This window comes from Dipodomys spectabilis, unplaced genomic scaffold (assembly GCF_019054845.1).
Source record: "Dipodomys spectabilis isolate Male_0828 unplaced genomic scaffold, ASM1905484v1 ptg000228l, whole genome shotgun sequence".
In the NCBI taxonomy this organism is placed as follows: Eukaryota; Metazoa; Chordata; class Mammalia; order Rodentia; family Heteromyidae; genus Dipodomys; species Dipodomys spectabilis.
Genome location: NW_024870905.1, coordinates 7,683,827 through 7,703,254, shown reverse-complemented (window position 1 = coordinate 7,703,254; position 19,428 = coordinate 7,683,827). Strand labels below are relative to the sequence as shown.

General features: G+C 38.6%; 1 pseudogene; it reads right to left on the bottom strand.

Moving 5' to 3' along the window:
• Positions 1-300: 300 nt before the first annotated feature.
• On the bottom strand, positions 301-399 carry LOC122123475 (annotated as a pseudogene).
• Between the last annotated feature and the right edge of the window lie 19,029 nt (positions 400-19,428).

Genomic DNA, 19,428 nt, shown 5'->3' with positions numbered 1-19,428 from the left:
GTTTTATAATATATAGGTTCAATAATAAATGTGTCCTTTCAGATTGCATTCCATACAGAAACAGTTTAAGATTCCTTTTTTACTAGGTGCTTATCGTATATTTCTTTGGAATAAAATGACAATGTTGTCGAATTTTAAAAGTTTTGTTAAGATTATGCTATGTAAAGGCCTTTCTAAGGTGAAGATTTAATACACTGATATCAAACTAACTTATATATATGAATTACATGTATTGTTACACTTGTAATTTTGTAATCAACTTTTTAATAATTGTTTTCCATTTCTTGCATGTGAAGAATGAAAAATATGGCATAATTCACAGATTTTCATATCATCATGTGCAATTGCCATGTTTATCTCTGTATTGTTGTAATTTGGGTATATGTGCTGCTGAAGCATGTAATGTCTTAAAATTTAGATAGTTAATGATACAATATTTATAGAGGATTATATCCTTGGGTGCCTATTTGTAACAAGGAAACCTTGATGTTCCTAACAATGCTACTGATCTTATTTCCCTAAAATTCTGTGTATAATGGAAAATAATTATATTGTTCAGTCGATTGCTTACGTTTGCAATTTTTTGTCAATGACTATTTTAAATCTTTTTCATTTTAGATTTAATCATACTTTGAAGCATTTTAAGCTAGGTCCAAAGGGGATGGCTTTTTCAAGTATTTATTTATCCAACTGAGTTAGCTCTGTGGAGCTAATGGATTCAAAGTTAGCCTTACTTAAGAGCTCCTTCTAAACTTCTGCAGCTGAAATTTTTCCCAAATGAGGTCTTATTTGCACAAATGTCTACCTGACACTTTACCCTTCTTCCATGTAGGATCAACCAGAATATCTTACCTTGACAGCATAAATTGTCTATCTTGAACAAAACAACTCTTAGTTACAAGGGATCCTAGAAAGTTGAACATTTCAGACAGAACTGCTCAGACCAGAAGGTTTTTATCAAAATATAATTGTTTATTATACTTACCATTTCAACAGTTGCTAAAGCCAAGAAGGTGAAAAAATTGTTCATATGCACGATTAACTAATTTCCTGGCCTGTCTACCTTCCAACCAGACAGGAACTTACACTACTGCCTTTCTATCACCAAATATTTTCATAGCTCCAGGAGAAGCCCATATGTTTCTCCTTGTTATTAGGCCGTAAATTGGTAATGTTTCCTCTTGCCTCCAGTCTGTAAATCTACAAAAGTTAAAGGTTTAAGTCTAACTCTACCAAACACTGAGGTAGAGATAATGGAATAATACTTTAAAACACAGTTACTTTTGATCCTCTAACCACAACAGAACAATGCAAAACATGTGCCCCTTTTTATTATATTATCTATAATTATATATTTTATATTTATATGTGCTGAATTTATATTTCACACAGTGAAACTTACTAAAATCAATTGATAATTTGACAAATAAATTGATATTTATTTATTCCAATAAATAGAATTGAAATATAAATAATTAAGTTTAGAATATATATTAGAATATAAAAAGGATCAATGCAGTGTCTTCGGTATAAACTTGTGAGACCTTCTAAGTTTTCGTGGTCTTCTGAATTCACATTGTTAAAAATCAATGTTGTTTTCCTCTAATCTATAAGAGATTTTACTCTGATGCTCTGTTTATTATTTTAACTCGCTGGTCCCAAAATGTTTTTGCCCACAATTCTGAAGCATTCCTACAGCTTACACTCCAATTGTGCTGATATGATATCTAAAAGACTTTATTCTTCTGTAGACCCATTGGTCGTAGTATCTTATGGCTGAGTTCCCTGCATCATCAGATAACAGGGGCAAGACTTCTCACCTAGGCTTATGCAACATGCCAGCAGAAAGTAACTGAAAATCCATCCCAATTTTTCATTTCTTATAATATTTCAGGGCCCCATTTCCTTGAGACACAAGAATTGGCAGCAAGCAATTGTGTAATGGAAGGCAATTTAAAATGAAAGATGAGGTCACAGAATCGAGAGAAAGTACTGTATTTCAAACTCAATTTACAGATGACCAGCTCATATGAATGAACAAGATCAGAAAGTGTCATAAGATTATTTTTAATACCACTCCCCTAATGATTAATGTAATATTTCAGTCTAGCATAAGTGGGCCCAAAAAATAATTCCTGGAAGGACAGATCCGTGATTGATCTACCAAGGTCAGGAAAACTTGACTTAGAGGTCAAATGTAATTCAGCAAAACACTAATTGAGAAGATTGTTTGTGCTTCAAAACACTGGTACTTTAGTACAACTTGGTTCTGTAATATAAAAATGTTGTCATTCTCAAACCAACCTACATTTAATCTCCTGAAAGTGTATTCCTTTTCAAATAAACTTTTTGAAATCACACTTGACAAAATTACATTTGATAAGCAGATGACCCTTAGTGACATTACAAGTTTTTCAAGTATTAGGGAGCAAGTTACAATAGAGTTGATTTATTTACCCAGCACTAATGCCAAACAGGTTCAACCATTCATTAAAGTGTAGAAATAGTACCACGCATCATTTGTGTTGTTCATTAGGTGCCTTTCAGAAATTTGTTAAATAGATCAACCTCCCATATTTCAACCCCAAACGTTAGCTAATAAAGTAAATTTTATCACTTAATAAGGGACATTTTAAAAAGTCACAAATACTTGCCTTATCATATGTTGTTTTGTTTTCCCTCTGACTAACATAGTAAGAAATATGTCTTCAAGGCTTGAATATGGGTACTCATCTGAGATGTGACCAAATCTATCTTCTATTTCTATCATATTCCTCTATAGAGTAAATGTTAGTTTTCTTCTTTTTCCAAAACTTATAGGTAGTAGAAAGTCTTATCCCATGTAAAATAAAATAATCACACACCATTGTACAAAGCCATTTATAAAAATTGGTAGTTAAGAAAACATTCAAAACCATTTTTAAACTTTCTTGTTGACTAAAGATTACTCTTCAAATGGATGATAATATAATCATGTCTAGGTGTTTCAAATCTCCAGTCTTGCAAATTGTTACTGCAGATGAATTAATTATGGAAATATAAGTTGACATCAGTTCAAGTATATGCAGGACTGAAACTCCATGGAATGTATATAATCCTTTCAAAGTATTAACAGACAGTTTAACAGAATGACTGTCAGGAAGTTGAAACCAGAGAGGAATAATAGTAAAGACATAGAATGAATGAAAAATGGAACAAGGAGCAAGTACAATTAGAATACTCAATGTACACATTTGAGAAAAGAATTGGTAAATCAGAAATAAATCTTGGAGAAGGGGGTGGTTGAGAATGATAGAAGGAGTCACTGTGATCCAGGAGCAATGGATAATTAGGTGGACATATTTAATTGTAAGACACTTGCACAAACTTTGGAAATTCAGTTAAAAAACACAAAAACAAACAAAAACACAAAAAATCACAACCAAACAGCAATCTCTAGAGAGTATGAATATGAGCTCTCAAAAATTTTAAGCAGTTAATGGAGGGAAGTCTTGGTAAAAGCAAACAAAACTGTTCGAAGAGGGCAGTTTGGCGTAGAGGAGGATTCTGAACAGATTTAAATAGATTATCTAAGGTTATAAATCACCTACATCTGCTGCAAATATTATCTTTCTTCTATGAGTTCTCTTTGTCTGAACTGGATACTCCAGTACTGAGCGACAACTGATAGCTTGTGAAGATGGAATGTAAGAAACAAGCTGGACCTGTTGCAACAATGAGAAGTACAAAATGTCATGTCAAAACCAGCTTTACAATGTCGGAGGGGGGGAGGGGGGATATGATTGGGTGGGGGGGAGGGGGGAGGCTGGGAAGGGAGGTGAAGGATAAACAAAGGAGGAGGCTGCAATGCTTGGTAAGAAATGTATGCATTATCCTGACCATGTAATTGTAACCCCTCTGTACAGTATGTTCTCAAATAAAATAAAATAAAATTAAAAAAATAAATAAATAAAAATAAAATAAAATAAAATAAAAAGAAACAAGCTGAAGAACCCATTACTCCACTATAGAAAAACAATCCTCTATTTTTTCTCTCATCTCTCTTCACTACTTTTTATTCATAATTTTAGGTCAATTGATTTTAAATTACATTTTCCTTCTTTATTCTAGCAAAGTAATTGGTCAAATAATTCACTAAATATTATTTGCCATTTTTTGATTATGCTGTTTGATTGACTAAGCGAGTCCATTAAACTTTCATCTTGCATTTGGTTGCCATGAAACAATATCTATGTCAATGAGGACAAATCTAATGCCAAATTTGTCTCCAGAAAACCAGTCCAAGAAGCTGAGACACAAATACTTGGCTATTTTTTTTCTTTTTTCTTTTACATCGAAAGTCTTCTTGTGTTTAAATTGCCCAGAAAAATAAGTACTCCATCACTTTTTGTTTCAATCAATTTTAACCTCAAGGATATATTTTGCTAACAAGATGCTCAGAGGAAACCAAAAAATACTCCGTTTTTATCTTCTCTCTTAAGAATCTCCTTAGATACCATATCACGAACAGTGAAGTTATTCTTTGCAAAACTATTTCAGTATATTATTTTTCTCTTGTTCTTGCATTTGCTCACCAAGATGTATGGAGAAGAATCGAGTTAAATCACCCATACCTTGGAAGACAGGTTGGTTACAAAAGAACAACGCTTCTGTGTCCTAGTTCTATGTCCTCCTCTTAGCTCTTTCCTAATTTCCAATTAATCACAGCTTCTTGGCTTGAAGTCTAGTGAAGCCTCAGCCACAGCTACATCTTCATAGTTTCTCTTTTAAAGCTCTTTTAAGTTGCCTCATTTGGATGTGGAATTTATTTTCACGTCTTCATTCAATCAGTTCTGCATTGTAGTGAGCCAAATAGGCTCTGTAAAATGACTTTAGGTAGCAAAAATATTAAGACAATTTATATTGGCCTCCCTCTACTGCTGAAGCCAATACACCTAGCTAGGGCTTCTAAGAACACTATTTTCTAAACTTTCCCATTTGCTAAATTCTATTCTGAACCCAAAACTTTTTTGGGAGGTTGGGGGGTCCGGTCATGGGGCCTGAAACTCTGGGCCTGGGCACTGTCCCTCAGCTCTTCAGTTCAAGGCAAGCGCTCTACCACAGAGCCACCTTCCCAGTTCCTGAACCCAAAACTTTTGGCTTATGTAATTAGAGAATTCTTCACTATCTCATGTTAATAAGGATATTATATTTTGTGAGCCACTTAGAAATATGAAATCATTGGTTTGAAGTACCCAATCACATCTTTTTCTGTATTTTAGTGCTTTACATGCAAAGACATCGTGGAAAGTATTACAAACAGAAAAGTGTAAACCCAATACCCTCTTTCATTGTAGAGGGCATTTTCTCCCTAAATATATTGACCCAAATTATCTTGTTTTTTTGTTTTTTTTTTGGGGGGGGGGGGTCCGGTCCTGGGGCCTGAACTCTGGGCCTGGGTGCTGTCCCTCTGCTCTTCAGCTCAAGGTTAGCACTCTAACACTTGAGCAACAGCACCACTTCCAGCTTTTTCTTTTTGCTTATTTGGTGGTGACGAATCGAAACCAGGGCCTCAGACACGCAAGGCAAGATCTCCACCACTGAGCCACCTTCCCAGCCCGACCTAAACTATCTGTTTGATAATTAAAAGTTGATTCACAAATTTTGATGTCTTAATTATTTTAAGAATTTGAATTTAAATTCCACTACAACCTTGTTTCACACAGTGAGAGTATATTTCCTGGGTAATGACAATTCTCAAGGGAACCTACAGGATTTATAGCAAGTTTTCTGAGGTTTGTTTGTTTAGTGGCAAAAAGAGCCATCTTTACCCACATTGCTTCCTCTATACTAAGTCTCCATGGATTTCTTTGCATGAAAGCCTCTTTTCCCAGGCAATTTAAAATTTTCTTAATAGGCTAAGGTGTTAAAAATTTTAAACAATTAAAATTTACCTGTTATAACTTTAAAACTCTTGAAATTCCTTTATCAGAATCGCGAATTCACCAATCCTAATACCACAATAACCATCAAAAAGTTAACATGTCATTTTCATGATTTAGTGTTCATGCAACTATTATTTTCCAGTGGCATTGTTATGTGTGTATATGACCATATAAGCTGATGCTGAGAAAAATGAACTCCAAGATATGGAAACAGATTTTTATTTGTGGTTTTTGTTTTTGATGTATTATATAATTGCTATTTTCTTTATGATTTTCCCTATGGTTTCTCCCTGCTGTCTTTGATTTTGGTACCCTGTGTATTGTGTATACATTTACCTTAACTAGGGAAGGGAAGAGGAACAACAAAATGGTGAGAGAAAACAGAAAGGCAAACCAATGCAATAGCAATAGTCACAAGACAATATGTTGGAAATGGACATTACAACTTGTGAGGGGTGAAAGGGGGAAGGAAAACTGTGAGAAAAATGAGGTAGAGGTAACAACTTTGAAAAATTATGCATTCACTACCTTACAATTACTGTAACCACACTGTACATCACTTTGATAATAAAATTTTAAAAATAAGCTGCATAAAATATAATTTCACTATATTGGTATAGTAAATATTATTCTTTATGTAGTACCTTTTTAAAAATCAAAACTATTTGGCATTTTATTTGAATTAATTACCCTTTCTTTATCCGAGGGTCATCAAATTGAATGTTTTCCATCTAGACAGTATTTTCACAATATACTTGCCAAATATTTTGAAAAAAGAATAAATTTAGTACTTTCTCATACTAAAACTGAAAAGAGATTAATTATATGGAAACTCTTAACTTTTAAAAGTTCTGGAAAGAACGCCACAATAAACTGAGCTGCATCATTTTCCCCCAGTGGTATTCTTGAGTTCAGAACACTTGCAAATATTATTTATATTTTACTTTTTAACTATCATAAATATTCAGGATGCTAAGATCGGAAAATTATGGTTCAAATCTAGCTCAGGCAGGAAAGTTTCTTAGATTCTTATCTCCAATAAACTTCTCAGAAAAAGCCAGACACAAGTGGTACTGAGGTTGAAGAGGTAGGTCAGGAGCACTGAGCATAAATAGGCTTAGGAACAGTGTCCAGCCCCAGAGTTCAAGCTTTAGGACAAGCCAATAAAACAAAAACAGAAATGAAAACAAACTCCAAACCTAGCATTTTTCTCAATGTATAAAGAGGCACGTAATTAAGGAAATGGCTTCCTGTGTTGCATATAGGAAGAAGAAAGAAGATATCACACAATTACTCTCTTCACAGCATATTATACCACACCCTCAAAAAGGTGCTTTTTCCAAATTTATAAATTACTGTCATCCATTTGTTGGCAACTCTGTCTAGATTATTCACATTGTCATGTTATACATGAACTGTTGGTATTATTTATTCAGTAAGTTCTAATTATAGCTCTCTTGAAAGTATATTCTAGTAAAATAGAATGCCAGTATCATTTGTGAATTTGTCAATTAAACCTACTTAAAAAAGACTTTTGTAGTAGCCTATAAAATATGAAATTACAAACAATCTCAATTCTAGTTTAGCAAGGTCTACAAAGTTCTATGTTAGACATACTTTGCTATTTCTCTAGGCTTAAGCTTTGTAATCCTTCATCAGTTCTTTGGAATCTAACAGAATGATACTTACTTACTTTTGCAATATTTGGGGAGGGAATCATGACCCATTTTGCATCTAGGAATGTTCTGTAATGAAGAGAGCATTTAAAACAAGTGAGGATTATATATGTGTTGCATTTCAATAGGAAACTTGACTTCTCAAAACATAGTGACAAAATTAGCCCGAAGTTCCAACTGTGTATTCCTTTCTTGTTCTTTGGATTGCTTCATTGAGACAAAAGTATACTGCCTGGTCTCCTGTCTTAGTCTCCAGGCTTGTACCACATTGCCCTGCCATAGTTTGTTGGTTTATTTAATTTAGATAAAGACTAGCAATTCTGAACTTCTCCTATGACCTTATCCACTAGACTGACTGCTCAGATTGTTTATGTACTTTGTTCAAAGATGTTCTAACATTTGACACAGGATATGAACTTTTTCAGATGTACTTGAAGGGGTTTCTGATTCATTCATCCATGGATCCAATCCCATTAATAATGATTACTTGAATCTCTTACTGTCTCCGGTCCCTAGCTATGTAATATTCTCAACTTTTTTAAAAGAAAGTTCACTTGAGGGCTTTCTAACACTAAAAATTATCACTTGATTGTAGTCTTACTCAGGACATATTTTCTATTGTTTTCTAACTTTTCTACATATTCTGAGAATTGTTTCATTTTGTATTTGTGTGTGCACATATAAGTGCCTCTCCGTGTATGTGTATGTTTGTATGTATTTATGCAAAAGCCTCAAGCTCTTATTCAGCAATCTTGCTCATGACTGGGATTTCAGGTTTGGCTGATTAATTATAGGTAGTGTCTCAAAGCCTGTTCTGCCAAGGCTGGATGCAAACTGAACTTCCCAGAATCCTTTATACCCTTAGGTTTTATTTTTCCAGGAGTATCAACTTTTAAGATACAAACATTTTTTGTGAGTGTAAAGCCTAACCTGTAGCCCACATTTTTAACTCAAGAATTCATATAAAGTTAGATGAACATACATATTACATATCCTGAGTGTACACTGTTAGAAAGGTGATCACAAGCCTAGTGGTGGTTGGATCTGAGGATTGGGATTCAAAGCCAGCCCGGGTAGGAAAGTCCTGGAGACTCTTTTCTCCAATAATTACCAGAAAACTGGAAGTGGCACTGTGGCTCAAGTGGTAGAGCAGTAGCCTTGAGCTGAATAGCAGAGGGACAGCACACAGTCCCAGAAGTGAATTGCCAAGACCAACAACAGCAAAAAAGAATATAAGAAAATGAAAGAAATTTAATGTGATCTTATTCACCAGTTTCATTGCTAGTATAATCCCTGTTCTCTCAATATGGACTCTTTTTTTCCAGTTAAGTCCATGATCATATATCTGACTTGCATTAGAAACGGGATCATTCTTCCACACTACTTTTTACAAATTTACGTGATTAGCAAGCATGATTTAGAAAGGGAGTGGCCTCATGCTTCATGTTCCACTTAGGAGTAATGCTTTCTCTATATCACTCCCATAACTGTACATGCTGTACTTGACTTTATTGTTTCAATGTTGTCTTATTTGTAGAGTCTTCTCTATTGTATTGGACCCTTATACATAAACACAGAACTACTCTTTCTCCTTTTATTGCTATTGGGTCTCCTACTTTTAACCCATGTACACTTGAGAAATTAATGCACAGCACATACACTCACAAAAAATGATCTGAAAACCTTCTTCCCATTTAAAATTCACCTTAATTTACAGAGCACTTAAGAAGTTTGGACTCAATATACTCATGGATAATGTATTTATAAGCAATTTAAATTTCACATTTTCTATTTACTAAGTCGTCTCTGAAACACGTGTTACCACATGTCCAAAGGTGTCCTTGTGCTATTTCAATGAAGCCAGAAAAGATTAATTTTATCTGGAGCAGCACCATAGATTGTTACTGGAAGTAAGTGGAAGTAACTGTTACTGGAAGTGTAAACTGATACCAGGAGAGGAATTGAACATAGAGGAATGACAAAGTTCAAGTTAACTTTTGTTTTTCTTTTTATTATACAAGAAAAGAATCCAAGGCTTGAAAGAAACTCTGTACCTGACTTTTTTGAGTGTGTCCTTTACTCATATAAAACTTGTCTATAAAATTCTTGTTGAGAGTATTACAAAAGGAAACAATATACCATTTGAAGGCCAGCATAGAACAAAGGATATAACTTCGTTTTACAAGTGTTCTCCTGCAAAGGAACAAAGGCATGGAGGTTTTAATGTATCTTATGGATGGATGTTTCACTCCTGAGATGATTCTCTTTTTGCAGGAGTCAGTTATCAATTCCTTTAGTCTGGTCCTGAGTTTTCCATAGCAATAAGGATTTCAAAAAAGCAGGATCCAATGAATAAGATCAGTAAAATGAGCCTCTTCTCAGACGAGTACTCCTATAAGGAGGGTCCCAAAGAAATACCTGGGGTTTCTTTTGTTTGCTTGTTTATTTAGTTTGTGCTGGTTCTGGGGATTGAACTCAGAGGTTGGAACCTGTCCTGTACAGTTGTCTTTCCTGCCCACCTGCCTCCAAAGCTAGTACTCTACTGACTGAACCAATACTCCACTTTTGCCTTTTATGGTTTTTAATTAAAGATAAGATTTTGACAGACTCTGCTGTCTGGGTTGGTTTTGAACTGAGATAGTAATAAATGCAAGTGACATCAACTTATGGACTTCTCTTTTGATCCAAGACATATTAGATGAAGTTTACAATAAAGCTAATATTTGACAATTTTTAAAAGAAGAGAATATGTTCAGCAAAGAATCCATAACTTAAGTAATTCAGCAAAAGTAGGTGCACTGAATCATTTTGGAATTATTTTCTTTGCTTGGGAAGATTACTATTGACTTAGACGTTCCTTTTGGGGAAACCTAGTCAATTTTGCACTTTTTCTGTTGGTCATGGGGCTTGAACTCTGATCCTGGGCACTGTCCCTCAGCTCTTCAGCTCAAGTCCAGTGCTCTACCACTTTAGCTACAGCACCACTTCCAGATTTCTGGTGGTTAATTGAAGACAAGTGTTTCATGGACTTCCCTGACCAGGCTGGCTTTGAACCACAATCCTCGGGCTCCTGAGTAGCTAGGATTACAGGTATGAGCCACCAGCACCTAGTTCCTATTTGTATTTAGTGCAATTAATGACACTAAGTATACAAGAATGGAAATCTGAATCAAAAGATGTGACATTGCAGTTTTTAGAATAATTGAGTTAGCAAAAATATGTCTTCCTTCGCCATTTTGTTACATTAATGACAAAGGAGCTATGGGACCCTTACATTAGCAGCCTCTTCCATCTTTGTAGGTATATTTATTATCAGGAAATATCCATAGAGAAATTGAGAAAGACATATTTTTAGAAAGCACAGTATTTTCACAATAAAAAATAATAAAAAAGAAAGCAAAGGAGATCAGGTATGAAAGAACAGCATAGAAAGAGATATATTTATCACACAGAGATTAAGAACTAGCCTAAGAGATTTAGAATGCTAAAGGCAATGAGGAATATGCCTAGTTGATAACTAGTTCTTCAATAACCAAAAATGGTTCCCTAGAATGGTTTCTGCTAAATCTTAGTTACTATCATTTATTCCTTCCATCTGGAGTCATTCCTTCTCTTCTGTCACAACTGTTAATTAGCCTCTGCCATTTTGGTGACCTGACTGGCCAAAGAGGTTTCCAAATCTCACTTAGACTACCCTTCTCTTTGTGATTAGCAGTGAACACTCAAAAGCCTCGAATCTTTGAATTTCCTGAATTAATCTTCACCTGGCATCTAAGCACATTCCTGGCATTAATTGCCGTGACCTTATGAACAAAACTTTTTTTTTTCAACACAGTATCCTAATATAGATAAAGTGTATGATTTAGGGACTATTGTCAGGTATCAGTATGGAACGAGCAATTATATATTCCTAGTATGGATTCTTTATTTTCATTTACTAAATTGTTGTTGTTGTTGTTGTTTTGCCAGTCATGGGGCTTAAACTCAGGGATAGGGAATTATTCCTCAGCTTTTTTTTCCCCTCAAGGCTAACCCTCTACCACTTGAGGCACAGCACCATTTCCAGTTATTCTTTTTCTGTTTTTGTGGTACTGAGGAATTGAACTCAGGGTTTCCTGCATGCTAGGCAATCACCATACCATGAAGCCACTTTCCCAGAGCCCTAAATGACTTTCTTAAGATGGCATTACATTTTCATTCTTTAACTATGTATCATAATTTTGGCCAGAATTTCTTTTTGCTAAAAAAGAACATTGAACGTAATAATACTGAGTCCAGTAAGGCTAGATGGACAATGAATAACCGTCTTGTTCTAGCCAGGCACAGAAGGGCTTACCTCATGGAGCTGGTACACAGGCTGATCAAGACATCTCCTAACCCACAGCACACCTCCAGAATGAGGGGGCCACCTTGGTTCCAGCCACATGGGGACGCTGGGCCACCTCCTCCAGCACCCATTCAACAAGTTCGGAGAGAGAGAGAGAGAGAGAGAGAGAGAGAGAGATTGAAAGAATGTCAGAATTACACTTAAGCCTGGTGCAGGTGGCTCAGACCTATAATCGTAAGTACACAGGAGGCTGAGAGATGAGGATCACGGTTCATAGCCAACCCGGGCAGGAATGTCTGTGAGACTATCTCCAAAGAACCACCAGAAAACCGGAAGTGTTGCTGTGACTCAAGTGGTAGAGCCCTAGCCTTGAGCCGAGGAGCTCTGGGACAGTGCCCAGGCCCAGAGTTCAAGCCCCACGACTGACAAGAAGTGGACTTCCCACCACAAGACCTGGACTGAATAGCACCCATTGTCCTAGGGAGCATGGCAGAGAAGTCAGGCCGAGCTTCCTCTCAGCTGGGAGTCATGAATAAGTCACTCGGCTACTCTGTGCCTCAGTTTCCCCAGCTGCAAAAGTGAAAAAAGTGAAGGATCCCCTCCCTCATGCGGATAGGATAATAATGAAAGAAACCATGTTTTGTTTCATAATCCCATGCCTGTCGCACCATTAATAACACACACCATCTGATCTCTTCCTGGGTATCTTCCTGTCATATGCTCACTGAATTGCTAAGAACTGTATCTGAAGGCCCCTCCCTTTGTGCCTGGCCCTGCTCTAGAGATCCCTCTGTATTAATCCCTTGTTTCCTAACAACTGTCACATGAGGAGATTGAAGTCCAATGGTAGAGGCCCAACCCAGAGCTTCACTTGTGGTAAAGAATCAGCTGCCATGGACTGAGTTTGGGACAACCCATCTAAACCAATGACTGAGCATGGCACCACTTGTCTACCATTCTAATTACAGAGGACAAGGCCTGGTGGCGCATGCCTGTCACAGATAGGAGGATCATGATCCAGCCCAGCCTGAGAATATATTCAGTTTCCATCTCAGAAATGCCCAAGACATAAAAGCTTGGCTCAAATGTTAGAAGACCTGACTGGCAAGCCTAAGGCCTTGAGGTCAAACCCTAATATACAAAAACTAACCAGAGGCCCAGTGTCAGAGGCTCATGCCTCTAATCCTAGCTACTCAGGAGGCTGAGATCTGAAGATCACAGCTCAAGATTTAAAATAGGATTGGCCTCGCCCATCAGACGTCATGATGAGAAGACCTGGAGTCTGAGCTAAGCTGTTGCACTCCATACTAGCAGGGCTCATACCCTTACTATGTGTTGGCCAGTCTCTCTTTTCTCCTGGGAAGCCACCACCTTAGGGCCACACTGCCAGGTCCTCCCAAACTCCCACTGCCACCAACTAGGCCCAAGAGAGTACACAGCTCCATGGAACAGAGATCCCTTGTTCTTGTAATTTAACAATGCTGAGTCCCCTTCAAGCCTCTCACCCTTCCAGGACCCCAGACTTCAGCTGTGAAGCCCATGCACCTCCCAAAGATAGCAGGTAGAAGTTACCGAAGCATCCAGCCTCCTTGTTACAACCCACGTCTACGTATACACACACACACACACACACACACACACACACACACATGCACAAACACACACACACACACACATTCAGACTGGTGAAAGAACACTCTTCCTTGCAGCACCTGCAATTTGCCAACAGATCACTCACCTTAGTACAGTCAGGCTGTACAAAGAGAAAGATGACCTCTCTTTCTCTGTCTCTCTATATATGTCTCTGTCTCTGTCTCTCTTTGTCTCTCCCTGTCTCTGTCTCTCTGTCTCTGGTCTCTGCCTCTAACTCTCTCTGTTTCTGTCTCTGACTCTGTCTCTCTGTCTCTGTCTGCCTGTCTGTCTGTCTGTCTGTCTCTGTCTCTCTCTGTCTCTCTCTCTCTCTCTCTCTGTCTCTCTCTCTCTCTCTCTCTCTCTCTCTCTCTCTCACACACACACACACACACACACACACACACACACACTCAGAGCTGTGCATTTCCTGAGTTTGTTGGAGACCAGATGGACCGGGAGCACCAGCAGAAGCTTGTAAAGCTGGGAAATGTGATCACCTTGTGAGAACTTTTGACAGTTGGGAGCGAGGGATAGGCCGATTGTATGTGTGTGTGTATGTAGGGGGGGTCTTCCCAGATATTCACCTTCTGTTCTGACACCCAGCATCCTCCCCTCCCTACTGGGTTTTCTGGGACCCTCTTAAGTTGAAAAAGTTGACCAAGCACAGAAAACAAGGTCTCACACAGCAAGGGGGGGGGGTGTCTAGCTTCTGCATCCAACAACATCATCCCCAGGAAAAAGGAAAAGACCCCAGAAGGCAGGTGTGGACATGCTGCTCCCCACCTCTGACTAAAGCCCCAGGTACACACCGGGGAGAAGAAGGATGCAGATGTGCCGCTGTGTGGCTCCCACTGCCCCAGGCCAGGGGCTCTTTGGTGCCTACTCCTCACCCAAGCCTGCACCTCCCCATTTCCTGGGACACTGGCCAGTAGGGATGGGGGTGGGATCCTGAGATCAACACCCACACTCACCCCTGGGGCACATTTGTGGCAGGGCCTGGGCCAGAGTGTGGGGCACAGGAGAGGCGTGGGGTCCAGGTTAGGAGGGGGGAAGGGGGAATATGGGGTGTGGCCTCCATTCTTGTATCCCATTGGTCAGAAAGAACCATGAAAGAATGGGTGTGTGGCTGGAATCCTGTGATTCAGGCAGAATTGGCAGAGTCAAGTGACAGCAGAACTTTTCCCAGGAAACTCTGTCCAATCCAGTTGGGAACAAGAGGTTGACCTGCTTTAGCCTGATGGCTGCACAGATTGTTGTATATGGCTGTTTATTGCCAGTCCTGGATCTAGAACTCAGGATCTAGGCACAGTCCATGAGCTGCTTTTGCTCAAGGCTGTTCCTCTACCACTGGAGCCACACGGCTCTATTTCTGGATTTGTTGGCACAAGTTGGACAGGAATTTCAAGGACTTTCCTGCCTAGGGTGACTTTGACCATGATCCTCCTATCACAGCCTTGTAAGTATCAAGGAGGACTGGTGAGAGCCACTGGTGCCTGGCTAATCATGGGTCTTGCTGATGTTCTTGGACAGACCAGTGAGTTCTCTATCCTCAGATAAAGTAGTAGGAGCTGGAGCCCACAACTCAAATCCTGGTCATGCCACCTGCAAACGGCAGGAAATCCTAAGAAACTCACTTTTGTCCATATGATTACCAATGGAATGTGATGTATGTCATGACTGAATGGATAGTTCTTGAATGATTCTAGGACAAAATTATGCGCTATTATATTATGGTACACTGATCGATTTTAATTAATACTTTATGAAGCATTTAAACAATCGCTGTTTCACTGTGTGGAAAGGCGAAGCTTGCCTCCTTGACGTCAAGAAATTCAAGTCTGTTCCTTAGGCCTGAAATCAATCCCCACCACTAGAAAACATCTTATTTGTATATATTTTAAATATATGATTTATATTTATATACATATTTTGACTCCATATTACGTTCAGTGTAGTTATTCACTTTATTTTTTGTTTTATTCATGTATTGACTGTTCATTTTATTGACTATTATGACACATAGAATAGTGATTACATTGATTACATAGGATATAGGTTTGCATATTATTCCACTTCATACCTGACACACAGGACTTTCACAGAAAAGGAAAACATGTGTCACCATCTGCTTCTTACTCCACGATTCATTTTTTGGGAGTGCTGGCATCTGAACTCAAGGCCTACAAGGCCCAATTCATGAATGGGTGAGTGTCAGCACGCCATCCTGGGGCAAACTGAGCTGACAGGCAGTTCCCAGGACCTGAGATCGAGCCCCATCAGTTGACAAAATAAGAACAGATTGACATGCAGACGACAGTATGCTAATAAATATATATCTTTATACAGTGCCAGAGATGTCTATACATTATTCAGTTATATGGACTACATTCCTACCAATTTTTGGGTATTTATTATGCCTCCACGTAATTAATGATATTGTTCTCATCATTAACAAACTATTAAGTAAATTAATCAGTGTCCTGAAATTATTGCATTCCTGTAATAGTATTCTTTTAATGATTCATAAATATTAAATAAAATCAGTCTCCTGAAATGATGCTGTTTAATTTTATAGGAGCATCATTCATGATCAACTCATTCAACCATGACATTGATAACATTCCATTCTTATTCCTATGGATGGGAACTAGTCTCTTAGTATCTCCTGCCATTGGTTGGTGCCAGGACGGGGATTCGAAATCAGGACTTAGCTTGCCATGTGGGCCTATGGCTTCTCCAATAGTCCAAGGTGAAGTACCCTTTGCAACAATGTTGTTCAGACCCACGAGGGTCACCGGGCAATGAAAGAAAACGTTAAAAGGCCATCGTGCCACATTTTTTATGCATTTTTTTTCCACACAAGGCCTGTGTGCCTAGGATCTGAGGATCAGCTGTGGGCCCAGTGGCTGCACACCAGCATAGGGTGATTGATGCTGAGGCACAGTTGCCACGACCTGAGTTCAAACCCCCTGCTGAGGAAAAAAAAATAAAAGAAATTAGCTCCCTTGCTTGCAATCCACCCTGTTTCTTCTGCCAGGCTTTGGATTTGAACTCAGGGTCTGGGTAAATCTGCAGCCCTGTGGAAGAAGGGGAAGCTCACCATATTTAAAGATAAGGAAGTCAGGCCTGTACTCGGCCTGAATTCAAGCCGCAGCCCTGGAAAACATACTATTTATATACATTGCAAAGACAGGATTTGTACTTACCTATGGATGTTCAGTCCATACAAATTTCGTGTGGTTGTTCCTTGTACTTTTTGTTTTATTCATTTATTTACCATTGGTTTTACTATGATGATACCCATTCCATTTATTACATTGATGACATCCTATCTCATGGCATCTAGATTTGTAGACATGTACTCCAGCATGCCTGACAACCTCGACTGTCAGAGAAAAAAAAAAAAAGTTGCACACTTGGCTTCGTACTCCATGATCCAATTGTTGGTAGTGTTGGGATCTGAACTCAGGGCTTAGCAGGACCAATTGGCGAATAGTTTACCATGAACACATCAGCCTGTGAGCAACTAAGGAGTTAGGCCATTCCCAGGATCTGACATTGATCCCCAGGATGGGCCACGGTAGTCATAAATTCATTATTTAAACATAGGATCTATATATACATGTGTGGACAGCATCTTGTATTTGGTGTACTTCTTCTCCTTATTTTCTGTCTTATCCATGGAAGTATTGTGTATTTTCCTGAGCATGCTTACAGATATAATAGTGTTTACATGGATGACAACCTATTGCTATGGCTATAGGACTTGCTATGCATTCTCCATCCTAGCTGACAACCAGGACTTTCACAGGACAGGAAAACAGGTGAGTTGATGGGCTTCTCACATCAGGATTCATCTTTTGGCAGTGTTGGGATTTGAACTCAGAGCCAAGCAGGCCCAATTGGAGAAAGGGTCAAGGTGAGGACACCAGCCTGTGAGCAACGAAGGAGATAGGACATTCCCAGAACCTGACATCGAGTCCCAGGGAGGGCCAGGATAGGCATAAATTCATAATTTAAACATAGGATCTATATTTACATACCTGTGAGGACAGCATCTTGCATTTGGTGCACTTCTCCTTATTTTGTGTCTAATTCATGAAGGTATTGTGTAATTTATTGAGTATGGTGACGGGTATATCTGTGCTGACATGGATGACAACCTGTTCCCATGGTTATAGGGTTGCCTATGCATTCTCAATCCTAGTTGAGATCTTGGACTTTCACAAGAGAGGAAAACATGTTCAACGACTGGATTCTGACAACAAAATGAATCTTTTGTCAGTACTGGGATGTAAACTGAGGAATGGGTAGCTCTGTTGCACTTTTGGGGAAGGGGAGGGGAAGCTCACAATCCTAGAATGTCAGGCCTGACCCAGAACCTGATTTGAAGCCCCAACACTGAAAAAAATAACAAGCCCACCTTTTTTAAACATAGGATTTCTCTTTACCTGCAGGTGTGGTATGCTTCTTGCATTAAGTGTAGTTATTCTTTTTATTGTGTCTTATTCATGGATGTATTGTGTATTTTAATGAGTATGGTGATAGATATAACTGTGCTGACATGGATGACAATCTATTCCCATGGCTACAGAGTTGCCTCTATAGCATTTTCCATCCTCACTGAGACCCAGGACTTTCACAGGACAGGAAAACAGCTGGATTGATTGGCTTTGCACATCTAGGTGAATCTTTTGGCAGTGCTGGGATTTGAACTCAAGGCCTAACAGGCCCAATTGCTGAATAGGTCACGATGAATACAACAGCCAGTGAGGAGCTAGGCCATTCCCAGGACCTGAGAAGGAGCACTGGTGGGGGCCAATATAAACATAAATTCATCATCTAAACAGAGGATCTATACTTCCAAACATGGATGGGTAGCATCTTGCATTCGGTGTAGTCATTGTCTTTGTTTTGTGTCTTATTCATTGATGTATTGTGTATTTCCTTGAGTATAGGATGGCAAATATTACTGTGGTGACCTGGACGACAACCTATTCCCATGAGTATAGAGTTGCCTATGCATTCTCCATCCTAACTGAAACCCAGGACTTGCACAGGAAAGGAACACAGGTGCAACAATTGGCTTTTGACATCAGGATGGATCTTTTGGCACTGCTGGGATCTGAATTCAGGTACCAGCAGACCCAATTGATGAATGGTTCCATGTGAGCACAACAGTCTGTGAGCCACTAGGGAGTAAGGCCGTTCCCAGGACCTGAGATGGACCCTCATCCAGCAGTCATCCATTCATAAGGTGAAGGTAGTATGCAAATAAGTACACATTTGTATGGAGTAGGTGGGACGATAACCTGTGATGGAATCCAAACTACCATGTGTCTACTGATTCTTGGATCTTTCCAGATGCCTTCTTTTCATGACTGTGATTATTATTGTCATGCTTAATCTACACTGCTTTACCAATAAGCGATATCCCATGAGTCTTGGCTATCATTTCCTAGTCACATCATGAATGAACTACTCATTCAAGGATGAGATCAATAGCATTCCTTGACTTTTCCTAGTCCAGAAACCAGTATCTCAGGATTTCCTGCCATTGCTTTCTCATGGGGGTGGGCTGAATTCAAGCCTCACACATGGAAAACATACTCCCTATATACATTTTTAGGATAGGATTTATACTTGCATACATATGTCCAGTAGATACCGTGTTTGGTGTGGTGGATTTATACTTCCATACATATGTTCAGTACATATCGCGTTTTGTGTGGTTATTCATTTTTTTCTTGTTTTATTCATTTATTTATGATTTATTTTATTGGTTTTGATGACACCTATACCATTTATTAAATTGTTTACAATATATCACATACCATCTAGATTTGTAGATGTGTTCTCCATCATGCCT